This window comes from Aythya fuligula, chromosome 2 (assembly GCF_009819795.1).
Source record: "Aythya fuligula isolate bAytFul2 chromosome 2, bAytFul2.pri, whole genome shotgun sequence".
Taxonomy (NCBI): domain Eukaryota; kingdom Metazoa; phylum Chordata; class Aves; order Anseriformes; family Anatidae; genus Aythya; species Aythya fuligula.
In genome coordinates, this window is record NC_045560.1 from 108283462 (window position 1) to 108302668 (window position 19207).

The window sequence follows — 19207 nt, forward strand, 5'->3', positions numbered from 1 at the left end:
ATACTTACATTATAATTTATACTCATATTTTTTAATCTATCTGTTTCAAGAGGATTAATATAAAATACTCTCATGGGGTAGTTTGAGAATCTGATCTTCAAAAACCTTATTTTGCAAACCTGCAATTTGCTGAGCAGAATGGTTTTTCCTGCAGTTATTTGTAGGTGTGTTTATACTGGTGATAGGAAGAGATTTTTTTTATTATTATTATTTTTTCCCCCTCTTGGTAAATGAACCTCTAACAGCTACAGTAAAAATATTAGAGTGGATTCTTTTCTTTCTTCCCTTACCTCCCCATATATATGGTTTGTTATGGCTTTTGCAGTGCCTCCTTCAAGTCAATAAATAAGTGGACCTCTTCCACTGCTTATGCCAGCCATATATTGCTTGATGTGGGGTTAATGGTGCACAATTATTGCTGTTTTATTGTGCATTGCCAAGACACCATGAGCCTGTGCAGACTCTATCCTCTCAACTTCAGAATATAAGATCTATTACTTGCCCTCAAACGTGTGTCTGCCTCTTGAAAGAACAAAGTACTTCTGTCAGGATGACGTGATTAAATAAATTGAACCATCCAGATCATCCTACCATAATCTCACAATAATAAATCTTCCAAAAAAACATCTTCCTCTTTAGAAGTCTTGCTAACATATAAGATGTTTGCTAAGGAAAATGTTTTAGTACTATGAATCATTTTGTTAGAGTTTTATAATTTTTCTACAAGGGGAACTGAATTATTCATCAATATGGAATAGCATGAAATGTAATCCAGGGTTTTTTGTGGTTTTTTTTTTTTTTTTTTTGGTTTTGTTTTTTTTTTTTTTTATCATCATCTTAAATTTGACTGATTAAAAAGGACTTTTTTTTCAGTATTTTTGTTCATTAAGTCATACTTGGAAGTGAGTTATCTTTTCCATGTTGTGCTCTTTGCTTTTTCCTTTGAGTCATTTTTACTGCAGATAACACATTTTCGTTCAGGTCATTTACAGGACAATATTATGCTGATAGTGATATTCACTTTTTAAATTCAGCACTGGGTTCCTAAAGTGACAAAGCTCAATAGTAAGTCATTTGGGAAGACATATTTCTGGTGTGTTCTTGCCCAGAGAAGTTGTGGATGCCCACAACTGTTCAAGACCAAGTTGGATGAGGCCCTGGGCAACCTGATCTAATGGGTGGCATCTCTGCCCATGGCAAGGGGTTTGGAACTAGGTGACCTTTAGGTCCCTTGCAACCCAAGCCATTCTAGGATTCTTGAAACCTCCCAAACTGATGGGATGAATTCACAAATAGACTTGCTTATTCAGTTGTATTTCCTAAACAGTACTTTAGAGCAAAGTACTGTACTGATTCACTACACACAGTTTTTCATATTGTATCAGGCAAGTTCACTTTTGTGAAAGATCTGATAAATAGTATCCAGTGGAATCCTTATTAGCCTAATCAGTGAGAGTCCAAAAAGATTCCAGCTGCAAGGGATTGATTTAGCAAGCATATTTTGCTCTGACAATGTCCAAGCAGATCTTGAACTACATAATAAAAAGGTCATGGAATAGCATAAGTTGTTGTTTTTCAATTAGCCTTTTTTAATAGAATAGAATAGTTCAGTTGGAAGGGACCTTCAAAGATCATCCCTTCAACTGCCTGATCTCTTTAGGGCTAACCAAAAATTAAAGCCTATTACTGAGGGCATTATCCAAATGCCTCTTGAACACTGACAGGCATGAGGCATCAATCACCTCACTAGGAAGCCTGTTCCAGTGTTGACCACCTTCACAGTAAACAAATTTTTCCTAACATCCAGTCTGAACCTCCTCAGGCACAGCTTTGTGCTGTTCCCATGCATACTGACATTAGTTACTGGGGAACAGAGGCCAGCACCTCTCTCTGTGTATCCCTCCCTGGGAAGTTGTAGAGAGCCACGAGGTCACGTCTCAGCCTCCTTTTCCCCAGACTGGGCAACCCAAGTGTCCTCATGTCTTCCAGCACTTTTTCCAGCTTTGTTGTCCTCCTCTGGATGTGGAACTGTATTTCAGAACCTATAAATATGGTAGTTAAATTGACCATCATCCTTTATGGAAAAGAACCATTTTCATATCCTCAAATATTTAGCAGTTGGCAACTCTGAATTGTTTTATTTCATTTTGTATCCTAAAACTGTAAAACATAAGGAAAATTGAGCTGTTTTATAAGAAAAATGCAAGACCAAATGTAAGAGGAAGTGATTCGTTGTATAATATACCTCTTTAGTGTATGCCTGATTATGTAAAATTTTGTAAGGATTGCTCTGTTCTTTTCAGCACACCTGAAAAATGACTTTTAGGTATTACATCTTCTGAGGTGCTTGATGGTATTCAGGATACTATGTTTAGTGAATATATTTTTGTTCTGTTCAAATTAGTAATTATTCACCAGATTTCTTTGCTCCTTTTTTTTTTTTTTTTTTTTTTTTTTTTTCCCCCTAATCGATTACTTTCCCTGAAACTTTTAGGAGTGTAAAAAATATGTCTCTTTCATGGGCAATCACCAACATTGCATTGGCATTCCTAAATTTCCATCACTTTTTGTAAATGGAGTTCTGCCGTGCTTGCTACATCTGTTAAAGCAAGGTTGATTGATATGCTTTTCTTTGGAACTCTCCACGTACTTGTGGAAAGGCTTACCTCCTAGCATAGTCTATTTATCCTTTTTTTAGCTAGTGCTGACCAGCTGTATCTTGATTAGTGTAATACCCAAATTTAAATCTGAAGTTTGAAAATGAAAGTGGAGATTTTATTTAACATGAGCTAAGATCTAGGTGTCCAGCTAGTTGTTTAAGTAGTCTATACATAGTTGTAAGAAAAGAACATTCACAAAGGGCAACTGTTCCCATTCTAAAGTACTTTCATAATTCAGAGTATGTAGAGATGTATATTTCTCTCCATTTTCTGTTAACTGACCCTTGCTTAGACAGAATGGCAGTTTCAAAGATCAGCGATAGCACTTTAAGCTGTATTTCCATGTTTCTTTAAGGTTTGCAAGACTGAATTGTAGAGGATGTACTGAGCATAACTGTCTGATTGACCAAGAGTGGCATACTTTGTTGCTTCTGGAGAGGAAATAACCTAGCAGCATTTAGAACTATTGATTAATGTACGTAGTTTCAAAAGTAACCTGATAAATGCACTGCCCAGTAAGTCTACTTTTGTAAATTGTATCCACCTGCAGCTTTTTTTCACCCTATTGTTGTAATGCCATTATCTGTAGTATGAGTTGTAACTTAAATTGATAAAACTTCTGGACACTGGTTGCAGCATTCACTATTTTCCGTGTAATGCCTGGTACATTTTTTATTACTACTAAACATTAATAGAAGCTGTCGGAGGTAGGATAATAGGACTATCAGCACTGGCAGATTGTTGAAGATGCTTTTTTCATTCTGTGCTGTGGCAACAAGTGTTTTCTATCCCCTTGATTATGACAGGTTGTCTCTCTGTGTTAACAAATGAGATGTTCATGCCCAACTCTGCACGTAGCTGGCATGCATTAACTTTAAGCAGGTGATTTGCCACACTGAAGTTGTTAGATATCTGGATGATTAAAACTAATATCACATGTAGAACAATTTGACAGACTGGTATCTAAATTAAAATTCTCCAGTTGTGAATACACAAGAATGTGGTTAGGAAACCCATGTGGAAATTCTTTCACAGAAACATGCAGAAGTTAAGCTTCTGCATGTGCTATTTATTTCTGATAGCTGTAGGCTGTATATCACTTTACATGTACAGGAAAGCTGTACAAAAGCTTGTCTGGCTTATCAAGGGAGGAACTGGTTATCTGATATCCTTTATGGTAGGTGCTGTCTTACTGTTGCTGTTCAGGTGCATCTTTGATATTCATCAAATATTGTCTGTCTATAGCAAACTAAGATGGTTTTGGTGCCATTGACAATTAGAGGTCAAGTAGTTTGAGAACGTTGATTGTCTCTTACCATAGCTGAAACTATGGTTAAAATGTTAACTTCTTGCAACTTTGCCTCAGTAATGTCATTTTCTATGAAATTTAATTATTTAGTTCATTAAAATACTTTGAAAATATTCTCAGGGTGCCTCATGTATGTCAAAGTTCACTTCTTTCCAACCAGTAACTAAACATTCATTTTTTTATATATTTTTTTTCTTTCTGAAGACTATTTAAAAGGTCTCATTTTTCCTGGTTTTATGAATCATATTGCCACAATTACCATCATATGTTTCTGTATTTCCTTTACTATTTGACGTATATAGTGCATGCTAGCTGTGTAAGTAAATATATGTATAGTATTCTTACTTTTTGTAAGCAGAATTTAATGTTGATTTTGTTATTTTTCTTTATATATTTTTTTAAGATTTTTTTTTTCTTTTTAAGTTGCAGTACATTAAACCACATTTATGATATACTTTGATCTGAATACATTAACTTCTTTGACATAATTCATAATTGGTAATTGTAATACATATGTATTTTTCAAGCTTAGACAATTTTATTGAATTATAGATGTAAAAGATGACTTTAGGCAGCCTTGTCTGAATAGCTCTTGGAAATGCTTTATTAACTTAGTCCACTAAGAAAATGTACACATAAATGTAAATGTATATACAACCACTAAAATGATGCACATACACTGAGAGATAATCATATATATGTGTGTGCATTTGCATATATACATAAATATAGAACATGCAAATAGCATTTGAAAATTGAAGAAAAATAGCTCAATGTCAGAAAAAAAAAAGCATACTTTACGTGGCTTCAGGGACATTGGGAGATTTTAAATGATAGGAATATATGTAATGTGCCTTTTTCTCAGTTTTTGTTTGTTTGTTTTTCAAAACGAGTTGAAAGCAAACCCCAGCAATTCCATGATATCAGAACATACTGATATCCACGTGTCTTCCACTCCTCAGGTACCTGCCACTAGTTTACAAACTAGCTTTAACAGTGAGTTGTCCTATGTGTACCTGCCACTAGAGGGGGGATGAGACACATGTTTTGTCACAAAGTTTTGCAGATATTTGGTTGCAGAAGAAAAATGTTGGGATTCTTCATTTTAAACTGGGTAGAGTATGTATGATCTTATGGCTTCTGACGTTGTGTCAACTGGGTCCAATCCTGATTTTATATTAATAAAACCACAGAACAAGTTTGGTAGGAGCAGATCTGTAGAGGTCATCTGGTCCACAAAGCAAGGTCAGCCTCACAGAGACAACTTCCAAGCTTAAGCAGGTTGCTCAGGTCTTTCTCTAAGTAGGTTTTGAAAATCTCCAAGGATGGAGGTTCTATGGCCTTTCTGGGCAACCTGTGACCAGCCATGTCCACAGTGAATATTTTAGTCCTGAAAAATTTGAATATCTTTTGTCAAAACTTGTTTGCAACTTTTCATTGAGTACCACTTAGGAGTGGCTGGCTTTGCCTTCTCTACAACTTCCCATTACTGTTTGAATACTACTGTAATATTCATCCATAGACTTCCCTTCTCAAGACTGAAGAAATCAGTTCCTTCAGTCTGTTTGTATGTTACATTCTCCAACCCCCCAGCTGCCCTGGTAACTGTCAGCTGGACTTGATCTGGCATACTAGCATCTTTCTGGAAAGCCCAAAACATTTGCTCACACTGTTATGTGAAATGTACAACTGTTATGTGAAATAAGTACAACTGAAGAGATTGTTCTTAACCATACTTTGCATGAGATTGTTTACGATTTCTTCAGCATAGCTCTTGATTGTTCTCAACAAGGTGAACTGGGTTCTGTTTGTAGAAGTAGGATTTTTTTTCTTAAAAGTCATGAAAAATTGAGTTGATTTGTATGTAATAGATCAAAATATTGGTCAAGAGATAAGCCAAGAGCTGCACTGTAATGTTATCACAGCATCTTTTTTTGTTTGTTTGTTTGTTTTGTTTTGTTTTCCCTGCGCAGAAATACATCCAATTTTCTGGCCACAAGGTGGAGTGGTATTTTTCCCTACCTTCCATGTTGTGTAGCTAAGGGGAAAACGTATTTCCGTGGAGAAGGAGATCCACTTAGGGAATAAGGTTGAGCTGATGCAAGAGTTCTCTGAATACAATGCATAAAGGCATATTAAAATGTTATTTGAATATAGTCCCTAAATATATTTTTCAGGAAAAAAAATAATATACTACAAAGTATAATTCAGTCACATTCCATTAAAGGTTTCCAGTAATTCAGCTACAGATTAAGGATACAGCTACAGAGCTGTACTCAGCTCTGGTGAGGCCGCACCTCGAGTACTGTGTTCAGTTTTGGGCCCCTCGCTACAAGAAGGACATCGAGGTGCTTGAGCGGGTGCAGAGAAGGGCGACGAAGCTGGTGAGGGGCCTGGAGAACAAGTCCTACGAGGAGCGGCTGAGGGAGCTGGGCTTGTTCAGCCTGGAGAAGAGGAGGCTCAGGGGTGACCTTATCGCTCTTTTTAGGTACCTCAAGGGAGGCTGTAGCGAAGTGGGGGTTGGCCTGTTCTCCCACGTGCCTGGTGACAGGACGAGGGGGAATGGGCTTAAGTTGAGCCAGGGGAGTTTTAGGTTAGATGTTAGGAAGAACTTCTTCACTGAAAGGGTTGTGAGGCACTGGAACAGGCTGCCCAGGGAAGTGGTGGAGTCACCATCCCTGGAAGTCTTCAAAAGACGTTTAGATGTAGAGCTTAGGGATATGGTTTAGTGGAGGGCTGTTAGCGTTAGGTCAGAGGTTGGACTCGATGACCTTGAGGTCTCTTCCAACCTAGAAAATTCTGTGATTCTGTGATTCTGTGATCTCTTGACATGGCCAGATGAATCTTTATAGATAATAACTTACTTCCCATTTTACAGTGTGCAGCATCAGGCTTTTTCAGTACAAACATTAGGTGAATTTAGACCTATAGTCTTCAAGAAGAAAATAAAAGAAGAGGAGGACAGGCAAGTGAAACCCTCTATTTAAGTGGTTTAAAAATCCTTTTTAAAAGTGAAAATAAAATATGTGATTCCAGCAGTAATACAGAACAAAATTAAAATATATCAGACTCCTGTCTCACAACACTGGCTAGGAATATATATGAAGTGTACCATGTGAACCTGTATACCTACCAGGATGGTCATTTAATGTAAATGACTAGGCTCTTAGTATAGATGAGAAGCAGGGAAAAGAATAGTGAAAATCATTCAAAAAACTGAGAGTTACAAGTCAGTCTGCTTGACAGGCTAAGCCAGAAATTCCCTTATAATAAGTCATGGTAGGACTCACAGTTGAGTCATTTGGCCTTCCTTCTTACTTGGAAAACAGGGTTGTTCGTGTATTTCTTGAGAGTTCAAGAGCAGTTGTTGACACTTAGATATCAAAATTGAGACTCTGTGTGTGTATAACAGCTGTGTTAATGCCATCTGCAAACCAGAGCTCTGGACACTATTACAAATTAAAACGAAGATAAAGAAATAGAATTAAGAAGCAACTTTATTCAAGAACATAAAACTTCACAAAATGCAGAATAAGGAAAAAAGAAAATACTGCAGGTAGCTCTAAGTGTACTTTTCAGCAAAAACAGCTACAGGAGCCACCTTAAATGATGACGTTAAGTATGTTGCAAAATTAATGGAAAATAGCTATGCAGTTAGCACCCACCATTTGTGATTACTATTCTTCTACAGACTTTCATGTGTTACTGTTGTTGTTACTGTGAAGTTGCAGTTAACTCACATCACCAATACAAAGAGTCTGAGCTGTTCACCTGAGTCTACATTTATATCTCAGTATGTGCTATACCAATTTCTATTGTGGAATCCACAAACTGAGCAAAACTACAAGTCTGATCCATAATAATTTTATTATTTTATGTAAATAGGCTTATGTTGCAAAGCTGCTAATTTCTTTGCCCTGATAAACTCCAGGAATATACATATGTTTAGATTAATCATAATAATAATAATGTGCACATTAGCAAGGCCTCTTCTTATAAGATTCTCAAGGTTATAGTGTAGGAGAGCATTCTCAAATTCCTGTTCAAAAAGAAAGAAAAGAGTTTAAGAACATCTTGTGAAGTAATATTTTTTATTTTAAGGCCATGCATGCTTTTTCATCCTGTAGAGTTATGGCTCAATAATTCTGTGTTTTGGGGATTTGTTATTTTTATTTTTCAGTGCTGGTGGTATGTTTTTTTGTGTGTTTGTTGGTGGGGTTTTTTTGTGTTTTTTTTTTTTGCATGTTTGTTTTTGTGTGTGTGTGTTGTTTGTTTTTTTTTTGTTGTTGTCGTTGTTTGTTTTGTTTTCAAAAAGTGATTGTCATCCCACTGTCTAGAGGGCAAAAATGGAGCAGAAAGATGAGAAGTAATTTATACAGTCATGTAAAATAAGATCTTCACAGAAATAAGCTATTAACCCAGATTGCGTTAGTTCCATTCTTCTGGCTTAACAACTACATACATTTCCTCTTTTAAAAGGTATTAAATCTGCATAAGTTTTGTTTCTTTTTTTTTTTTTTTTTTTTAATTAATCTTTTTAAAATGTATTTGTGATAAAATCCTAAACATTAATTTGCTTTCTTTTTGTCTCTTTGGTAGATGTTATTATCATGTTTTTATGGGTTTCTTTGCATATACTACCAAGGTCAATAACATTTCAGAGATGGGCAAGGAATAATATTTGGTGTTAGTACCTGCACTTGTATAAAGCTTCATTTGAAACAAGCAGAGATTGAGAGAGAAAGCACTGAGAGCATTCACGTTTACAACATCATACTTAAAAAGTTTATTCTGGAGATAAACTCAGAGAGGTCTTGAAGTAGCATAGTATTCTAGGCGGTATTCATGTATTCTAAAGATCCTTCATTTTACATTATCTCTGTTGTTTACATAAACCAACTGAATTAAAAATACTGCACCCTTTGGCTTGTATTCAGTAACAGTCTATTGCCTAAGGAAAAGCTGAGCAAAAGCTATTCATACTGAGGAACAAACACTGAAACTTTAAGGTGGCTGTGGTGGCTTAAAAGTAAGAAGCTTTAGAAATGCTATTGCATTTCTTATATCCGTGAAGGTAACCCAGCTGTGTCCCTACACTCTGCTGTGAGACCTAAGAGTGACCCTGCCTGCCACATCACGCTTTCCATGGGAGGAAAACCTCCCAGGTATTCAGGCTAGATGGAGGCACCACTTCTGGTAATAATAACAAATGTAACCAGGAACACAAAAAAAGGTCAAATCTGGGGCTCAGTCCTCCTAGAAATTTACTTTCTAATTTCCTCTCTGAGTCATCTCCTGCAAAAACATAGGGGTACAACTGGTTTCCTTTGTTAGTATAAATTCCCTTTTCCTATGCCACTAAACTGTCATATGTAATTCAGGTGTGTTTTTTTCAAAAACACACAGTGTATTCAATCCTGAAGGTTTCCCGAAATAGCTTTGGAAAATTAATTAAAATCTAGAATGACTTTTAGAAAGGCAGAAGGTAATGGCTGTTAAAAGCTGCCTGACAGGGTGGTTTCCTGGCTGTTGTCAAATGGGAATAGAAATTAAATTTAGCAGAGTTCATGAGCTCTCAATCAGCAGCAAAGTAGATAGGACCTGTCATGCCCATTTGCAACAGAAGCTAGGATCTGATGATATAAATTTATCTTCATACTGGTCTCCTTGAACCAGTCTAGTTCCTGTCAGATTCCATTGACATTGCACACCTAATAACATGATCACATTTAAAGACTTTCAGATATGAAGACTTTCCATTCAGATTTCTGTGTTGCAGTATATATCTTCACTGTTTCAAATTGAACTGAGTTTCACTACATAATTAAGGTTTAGCTCATTGTAACCAAAATCTGATGGTGAAAGAGGTTTATTGGATCATTTAAAATCAGATGTTCTAAAGCATGAAGTTTTCCTAGTTACTGGCTCTTCAAGGAAAAATCACAGATATATCTTTTTAAAATGGCTTTAAAATGTTCTTTCCATGTCTTGAGCATTAAATACATTATAATATGTTTGCATATATGATGTTCCTAGATGAGAAACGCTTTTTTTTTTTTTTTTATGATTATATTTTAACTAATGTTCAGAAGAAATTCCATAAGGGAGAGATTTATTTACTGACTGAGTACACCGACTTGAAATAATGCAGTGAAGAGCTTGTAAATGTATTTATAATAATCTGGAGATGGGAGAAAAAATGAACAAAAAAATAATAAAAACAATATCTGGGAGACAAATCGCTTTTATCAAATGAAATTAGATCCTTTAGACTACATCTCCATGATGATTGTAAATATAAGATAGTCATTATTTTTAAAGAGGGATTAAAGCTTGTGAGTTACTTCCATTTTGCATAGCAAGATCTTGAGGTAAAGGCTTCAATACCCAATGATTTATCAAGAGATACTAGACCAGATTCTCAACATTTCAGCACTCACATTTATTTTGGAATTTTGGGTTGGTCATTTAGCTACTGTTATACCCTTATGCAAAATTTCAGCATTTGGAATTAAATGGAGTTTGTTTTAGTATCTTGAGTTCTTTGTCTAGAAGCACTTTCAAGTACTTAAATTCTATGCTAATATTAAGCAACAGATTATTGTTTGTTCTGTGGCAATGTGAAATTTTAAAACAGCTTCGCAAGCAGTTAACCCAGTAGACTAAAAGAAAATTATACAGTTTTCCTATGCAGTTTGAAATATGTTCTAATGCGAACTGTTAGTAACTGTTGTAGAAACATTTAATTTGATGGAAAGGACAACAAACAAACAAACAAGTGTATTTTTTTATATCTTTAGCTGAGATCAGTTCCTGCTTATTAACTGTGCTAAAAATAATTATAATAATTCATAATAATAAATGAGAGAAAGAGAGAGAGAGAGAGAGAGAGAATCCTGAAAGCCAAAGTAACTGATTCAGTAAAACTGCAATGTCTCACTAGGGGCCTGAGCTTCTATGGCAGTTCCGTGCTGCCATTTGATCATTCAACTGTAGTGATTCAATCATTCTTCACAGCTTATTTAGTATATTTCTTCATTCACGTCACAGGAGATTATGTGAAAGCCCTGAACAGTGCTTGCCTGCGTAGGCAGACTGAACTAATCCACATTCCTGCATGCAAAGAATAAGATTCTGGCTTGTGATCAACCTTGTTAGCAACCACAGGGAAATTCTCAATGTAATTTGAAAGATAGAAATTTGGGGGTGACGAGAGGGGGATTGTAAGAAGCATTGCATATCTTCATGCTAAAAGAGAGGAAAATATTAGTCCAGTAAGAAATCTCCTACTTCAAGAAACTTTATATTAAAAATAATTATTTATTTCATAGTTTATTTTTACAGGACAAGATGGCACAGCAGGGACACAGTTTTTTTCAGTGAAGTAGCTGAGTCATCTAGCTGTAGAGATAAATTTGGTTAGGAGAAGAAAGACATTGAGAAGGAAAAAAGGTAACAGCAAACAATTATGTATAAATGAAAGTGCAGTTTTGAGTACGATAGCACAGGTTATACAGCTGCCAAATGGCTTTACAGAAAATGTTTCATGTTACTGTTATTTATAGTACAGGAAAAAATAAAAATAAAAAGGTACTCTTGTATTTCTTTCTCGCACTTTCTATGAATTCTCTAGAGCTGTTGTAAATGTGCATTGTGCAATTCATATATTGCAGACACCCATACTGTAAGGAGTTTCAGGACAGCTTTTATTGTGACAGGTCAGCTAAATTACTCTGTCATATGTTGTTACTATGATACTTAATGGTCATTAATTGAGGATGGACTTGTGATTTGCACAAAAACAAGAGCAAACATTTCCAAGCCCAGTAGAGAGCCCAATTAAAAAAGAAAGCTACTGTTAGAGAGAGAATGATTACAAATCATGGTGTCATTTTGTACATTTTTGCCTGTCCTCTCTTCTCTCATTTCAAGCCTCAGTATCTTGCTTAATGCATTTTTGACCTAAATATCTCCTTTTTTTTTTTTCCTCTGCTTCTAACCAAAACATAGTTACAGAGGTTGCAGAGATTCTTCCATATCACCACTCGCAAATATTCTGTAAAGCAATTATTATAAACTGTTCCTTGTTTCCTCTTTTATGACTGTAAGAAACAAGAGAAGAGAGAAAGAAATGGAAATAACTGTCCAAAACATGAAGACTGACATAAAGTTCTCCATGGTAACTTTGTGACCCAATTGTTGCTGATGTACATTCTGTCACTTAATAATTTTGTGTTTAAGTTACCCATTGCAGCATGATGTAACTGTATTACTGTATACAGTTGGTCTGATATACTGTATTCAGACCAAGAACTATGATTATGGTTCTTGGCACATTTACAGATAATTTTTTTAAATGATAGTTGCAGTAATATTATATGTCTAGAAGTTGTTTATACTTCGCATTGAAGCAGTTACACTGCTATCATGGATTCCATTGTCAAGAGTAAGAAAAACAAAACAAACAACTTAATAAGCTGTTCTACATTAAAACAATGTCATTGATCTCAGGGGAAAAGTTATTGTTCTTAACAAAGAGCTTAGTAATACTTTGGGAAGTATTTCATTAAACAAACAGAAATATATATATATGTATGTATGTATGTATGTATGTATGTATTTATTTATTTATTTATTTATTTATTTATTTATTTATTGCCTTTCCTGACAGGCAAATGTTATGTCACAGCAAGTCAGCAAGTGCAATGCTCTTCTTGAATCTTTATCTTGAAGTAACTTCACTGTGATATTCATTACTTTTGAATACTAGTGAAGATTTGGTCATTTGTTCACATGTTTTACCTAGACTTTGGCCTGTAACAGACTAAAGATTGATGAGAGAAACAATATCTAGCCAAAACATATGGAATGACATCATCTTGTAGAGTGAGGGTAAAACAACTATAAAACAATTTTATTTTTTTTCTGTGACCATTTAGATATTTCACTTGTTATTGAAGTCTTTATTATAAAGAGCCATTTCAATAATTTATTTATGAAATTGATTAGCAGAACATTTCAATGTACACATTTTACCATAACAGCTTTGAATGGTAAATGGATTTTGCAAGAATACATATATCAAATGTGGAAACTTGGACAGATGTAATGTACACCAAACCTTTGAAGCTGGAAACACTATAAAAGAGTAGGTTTAGAAATAGACTTTTTATCTGAAACTGCTCGTAGTCTTTCAAATGTGAATAAAATTCTTAGTGATGAAGCCACAAGACTAATATTAGATTACTTGTTCTTTCAGATAGTGAAGATGATTTGATATTATTTATGGAGCAGCTGGTTCCAGAATTATTTTATAAAATGTTAACAAAACCCTCTATTCATACTGGAAAATGTGCATTCTATCACAATAAGAGTGCCATCCAAAATTCTAAATGAATGGATAGAAAACAATTATTTTGTAGTTGCTGACCTATAGAATAAGATAGAATCTTGCTGAGGGAAACAAATGATAAAGATTCTCTACAGAAAATTCACACTGAATTTTCTTTTTGAGCCATGATTCAGTCAGCTAACAAAAGGCTCTTACAGCAGTGAAAATGACTTAGAATGAATAAATTGAAGCTGAGTTTCTTCTTTCTACAGAAAACAGCTAACTACTCTAAATTAAAGGTTGCGGTGATTTTTTTTGTTTGTTTGGTTGGTTGGTTTGGTTTGTTGTTGTTGTTTTGTTTTGTTTTTCTTTTTGTTTTGTTGTTGCTGTTGTTTTCATTTCCTCTTTGAGAGTCCTGTGCCAAGTGAAAGCTGTGAGAAAAAAAAACATCAAGTACCTGTGTCTGATGGGACTTCCCAGTCCAGTCTGTAAAGCATGACATAGCATTATGGTTAGTGCCTGGAATATCTGGTGGTTATGATGACACATTTATGTGGCCCAAAGGTGCTGGTGAGCAGTGTTCCCATCAGTAGCACTGAATGTCAGGGAGTGTCCTAAATCATAGGATGGAATCTTTCAAATGAAGACTTCTTTAGTCTTCATTTCAGAGCCTGAATACTAGGAAATTGTTCAAACACTAAGGTTGTGCTCTTGATCTGAACCACTTGCCTGCTTTTCTCTGCTGACTGCAGAGAGAGCCTGTGAAGACTGACTTCCCAACTTACACATCAAAATTTGGTGAGTCAAGTTAAGGCAGTATGAAAATAATTGAATAATTGAAACCTTGGAGTTCCAGCAAAGAGTTTAAAACTAAGATAGATAAACAGAACAGAAGGGATTTTGTTGTTTTGTTTGTTGGTTGGTTGGCTGGTTATTCCGGTCCCAGATGTGTACATGGCCATTATTTAAATTCAGTCCTTAATGAGATTATGTATGTTGGTAAAACCCTACAGTGTTCTACTGGTGTTGGAAAAATAATATATTGAATCTGTGATTTTTTTTTGCTCAAGTCTAAAGGCATTCTTGGGAAGATATTCGATCATGCATAAGGGACATCATTGTTATTTTGTTAGTTTCTGAGTGCCTGTGATAAGCTCATCCCCAGGCTGTAAAGAAATTGCAATCCCTGTTTCAGAAAATTCAAGAATAATCATCATTGTTAATACCATGAGATAAATCTATTTCATAAACTGGATGCATCTAACAAATTATTAAAGATCTCTTTGGATTTCCCAAAAGACATAAAGAAGGATATAAATATTTGCAGATCAGATCTGCATTTCAGATATCCTGCAGATGGAATGGTTTAGCCAGCTAGATACCTTGGCACCCTTAAAAAATCTGTCCAGTTTTTGAAAATGTTCTGCCTAAGCAGTCCAGCAAGTGTTGGAATAATGATAGTAAGTTCTGAAAAGGTATATGGCTGCATATAATTGACAGTGTGCACCAAATCCAGACTTGTCATTGGCTTGTATCAAATCTTTAATTCTATTTTCATGAAAATTACTCAGGCCAAGTGCACCTATATCAATATCCTGTCTCCAACAATGACCCAAAATGGAAGCCTACGAAAGCATGTAAAAATGTAGAAAGTTCACAATGATGCTTTCCATAATATTCCTTCAGCTTCTAACCATTTGATTTAGACTGGTTCAGTGGACAAAGACTTCATTTGACGGAAGTGGAACTCTTCATAGAGTTCCCAAGTTTTCATCTATGCATGTTTTCATTTTTCTGTTTGAACCATGTAGACTGTAACATGCACAGGATGGCAAGGATGACCACATTTTAATAAGGTTTTACATGAAGAGCCACCTCCTTCTCTTTCTTCACAACCTGTACTTGGACAGCTTCATTTGACGGCCGTCTCAGTCTGTATCAGAACATGAAGAACCGAACCGTTTTTACAATCTGCATACCATCATTCCAAAGGCATCTGTCATAGCCCCCTTCAAGAGTCAGTTTTCTAGATTGACAAATGCCAGCCCAGCCTATTTAATAATTTCTTCGTTAGAAACCTCTCCGGGATACTGATCACCTTCACTGCTCTTTTCTAGTTCTGACCATACCATTCTAATATGGCAGTGCAAAGCTACATGCAGTGTACTAGATTAAGGTGGGACATTTATTTTTAGTGACCTCATGATGTTTTCTCTTGATCTTCAATTTTTCCCTGATAATTCTTAATCTTGTTGGTCACTTACTGGACATTTTCCTGGAAAGGTCTATAATAGCTCCAAGTTCTTAATTTATAATTAGCTCAGAGGCCATCTTTTCATCAGTAAATGTAGGTGTTGTTTTCTTTTCTTTTTACCCACTTGTGTTACTTTTTATGAATACATACTGCATTTCATCTATCATTTTACTACTGCTCAATCTGGTAAGATCTTTCTGCAGCTTGTCCTCATATTTATTGCCCAGAGAAACTCAGCATCATCAGCAAAGTTTAGGTAAGTTCACTACACACCTCTTTTTCCAGATTTATGGAGAAGTTTAAGAGAATCATACCTGGAAAGGTCTTTGATTTCACAGATGAATTCTTTCCAATCTGGAAACTTTCCTTGTGTTGTTTTTTTGTTGTTGTTTTGTTGTTAATTGTTTTATCAAATATTGTATCTGTTCAATGATCTTTCATTTTATCCTACGCCTCTTTCATGAGGAACATTTTCAGAATAATTTTTGAAGTCTGAGTAGAAATTCAATAGAGTGAATGGATGGATCTTCCTTATCCATGTGGTCAAAGACCCCTTCAAAGAATACACACTGCATGATAAAGCATGACTTATTGATGCAAAGGCTGTGTTTCTTATTCCACAGTACTTTGTTTTATCTTTGCATCCACTACTTCTATTCTTACAGGTCAGTAAAATTCTGTTGGAACCTTTAAAAGTTGATGTTGCATGCAACGTCATGTTCCAGGTACAGCACCAAGGCAGTGTCCTTTGCTTTATATTTCTTTCTCCTTACATCTCCCAAAATATTTCACAGTGAATGCAATCATTTTTCATGTTTGTAATGCTTCCAAAGTAGTCATCTGCCTTCCTGAAAACATGCAAAATTTCATCTTTCATAAATGTGAGAATAATAGTCTAAAAGTCTATATTCTGTAAGCTATGTGGGTTTCCGATATGAAACATCACACTGATTTCATGGTTAAAACCTGTCAATGATGGCTTCTACTCTAAATTAATGTAAAATTTGAGCTATTTACAGAACAGATCTGTTTCTCTGTGCTTTTGTGTGCAAAACAAGGGATTTTATTTTCGCCATAATGTCTAAGACAATGCTGCTAGGAGTAGGGGGACTACAATATATGCACCTTCATGTGTGGGGGCTGAGTTTTAATGTCCCATGTTTAAGCAAGCTCAACTATCCTGTGTTTTTGGTGTGAGCAAAGCTAATGGTGTTTGTCAAGACAGAAGGAGCCTAACATTAAAGTGTGTATCCAGTGTGATGACTGATGGTTGTGGTGGGAGAGGGAATCGGTAGCAATTACCTGTTTGGATTTTATTGCATAAGAATAAACATTGAGCACTATTGTACATGTTTACTGCATGGAGCAAAGGCATACTTGCAACAGTGATAACAATTGTAATAAAAACTCAGTCTTCATAAAAAAAAAAAAAAAATCAAAACAAAAAAAAAAATGTCAAGACCAAAAAAAATAGTTTCCTTGTCATTGCAGCAAAAATTACTGCTGGTGAAAGGGAGAGTATAATTTCAGTTCCCTTAGAGGCAGGTGAAGAACTGGGGCACTGTGATCCTTTGATGTTGCTGTTGTGTCAAACAAATTATATGAGTACGTTTTTTCCAGGTAATTTCTGTGGTAAGTAAAATGAATTATAGCTACCACAATGGACCAAAGGAAAATGTATCTGTGCCATTTCTGAAAATTCAGGTTTTCTTATGTAATGATTATGCATTTATCATATGTTGTATTGTTTTCTGTCAGGCAAACATGCACCAGATACAATCATAGCCATTCAGCTCCCTGTTGTTTCACTGAAGGGCTGATCTTTTGTTGCAACATTTTTATTTTCGTTGGTAATATTTGTTACTTTATTCTTGAAATTATTTATCTCTAACTAAAAGGAAAACTTGGTGAGCTAATTAGTTGATAGTAAGTTTAGTTGCTGTCCATTTAAGTAAATGATACCTTATTGTTTCATAGACTCAAGACATGTTTGAGATAAGTGCCCATGTTTAAGAAATTATGAAAGGTCTCCCAAGGATGATTTAGGCTATGTAAACACTGAAAAGTGTACTCCTCATTACTGCAACATTCATGTCTGCCCTTTTCTCCTCCCTTTATCAAATCTCATCATGCTTTTGGAGATGGAAATTTGCTGAGCAGAGTAATAGGTTTTCAGCAAAGTTTTTTCCTTTTCCTTCTGTACTACCTTATATTTGTTGCAATAAGCAACAGTCCTTTAAATTACTGCACTTATAAAGCTTTAAAATAGGGCAGATTAGAATTTACAGTCCTGATGATACACAATTTTTTTCCATTCTGTCTCCAGACAAGATGGCTTGTGGAAGGATATGCTTCCTGGCTTTAGAGGAGTCTTTGTTCCATCCAGAACCCGAGAGTTTGTTTGCACTTGCAAGGACAAATCCCTTAGAACCAAAGTAAGTGCCAAAAGTAAGAAACTTTGCATCAAAACTGATTAAATGTGCCATCTGTGATAATCTATTGCAGAGGCCTGTCTAGCTTCATATCCCCAGTATCTATTATGGAACAGGGAATTTAGGAACCTTTGCTTTCTTTTCTAAAACTATAGATGTTACAGTTTTATCAGAGTATTTATAACCTCAGACTCGTGTTACCAATATAAGACATAAGACCTCCTTCCATTTATGTTTTAGGAAATATTTCCCTAAAGTACCTACACTGAGTGTAAATGACTATTCAGTTCAGTTGGTTCATTTAAAATGGAGTTTAAAATGTCTGCATTTTCAGTGATGTTTGTATCATGTTTGGATTTGTTTTATTTTTTCACATACAGGCAATTCAGCAATGACATACAAAAATATGAATTTATGACAGTTTGGGGTGGAGGAGTTTGAAAGTGCTTTGTTTTTTATATTCAGCTGTGGACCGTAATCTGCAATAACAACAGTACATTTTAAATGATGTTTAAGTGATTATTTTAATGTAGAGGACAGTTTATTAGAAAACAATATCCATCTCTTGAGTGGATAACAATTCAGGAGTAAATAAGAATCTCAAAATAGGCAAAAAAAGATAACTTTACTAATTTCATTCCAAATAATACAATTGTCATGAAATATATATATATTTAAAAAAAAAAAAAAAAAAAAACTGTTTATGAAATCATATGTTTAAACATACGCCCTTTCCTGGCTTGTTTCAGATATATATTTCAACGTGAGAAGCACATGCAAACATTAATATGTAATATTCATGAAATCATAGAACAGCTTGGGTTGGAAGAGACCTTAAAGACCATGTGGTTCCAAACCCCTTTCCATGTACAGGGACACCTTCCACTAGGCCAGGTTGCCAAAAGCCCCATCCAGCCCAGCCTTGAAAACCTCCAGGGATGGGGCATCCACAGCTTCTCTGGGCAACCTGTTCCAGTGCCTCACCACCCTCTGGGTGATTTTCCTCCTAACATCTACTCTAAATCCCCCCTATTTTAGGTTGCTCTCCAGCTTTTTTATACGATCCCTTAGGTATTGAAAAGCTGCAATGTGGTCTCCCCAGTGTCTTCTCCAGGCTGAACATCCCAAGCTCTCTTAGTCTGTCTTCTGTCTTCATAGGATAGATCAGCTGATGATCAGCCCTCTGATCATCTTCATGAACCTGCTCTGGACCTGTTCTAA

The 19207-nt window shown here is 35.4% G+C and overlaps 1 protein-coding gene across 3 annotated transcripts in view; it reads left to right on the forward strand.

Moving 5' to 3' along the window:
• Positions 1–19207, forward strand: part of DLGAP1 (DLG associated protein 1) — a 412639-nt gene that overhangs the window by 117883 nt on the left and 275549 nt on the right. The window contains exon 1 of one of the 3 annotated variants that reach the window (XM_032181815.1): positions 17890–17989. The exons of the other annotated variants lie outside the window; for them this stretch is intronic. The gene's annotated coding sequence lies outside the window, so the exon portion shown is untranslated. Of the gene's footprint in view, positions 1–17889; positions 17990–19207 lie in introns of those variants that run through there. 3 annotated transcript variants of the gene reach the window in all.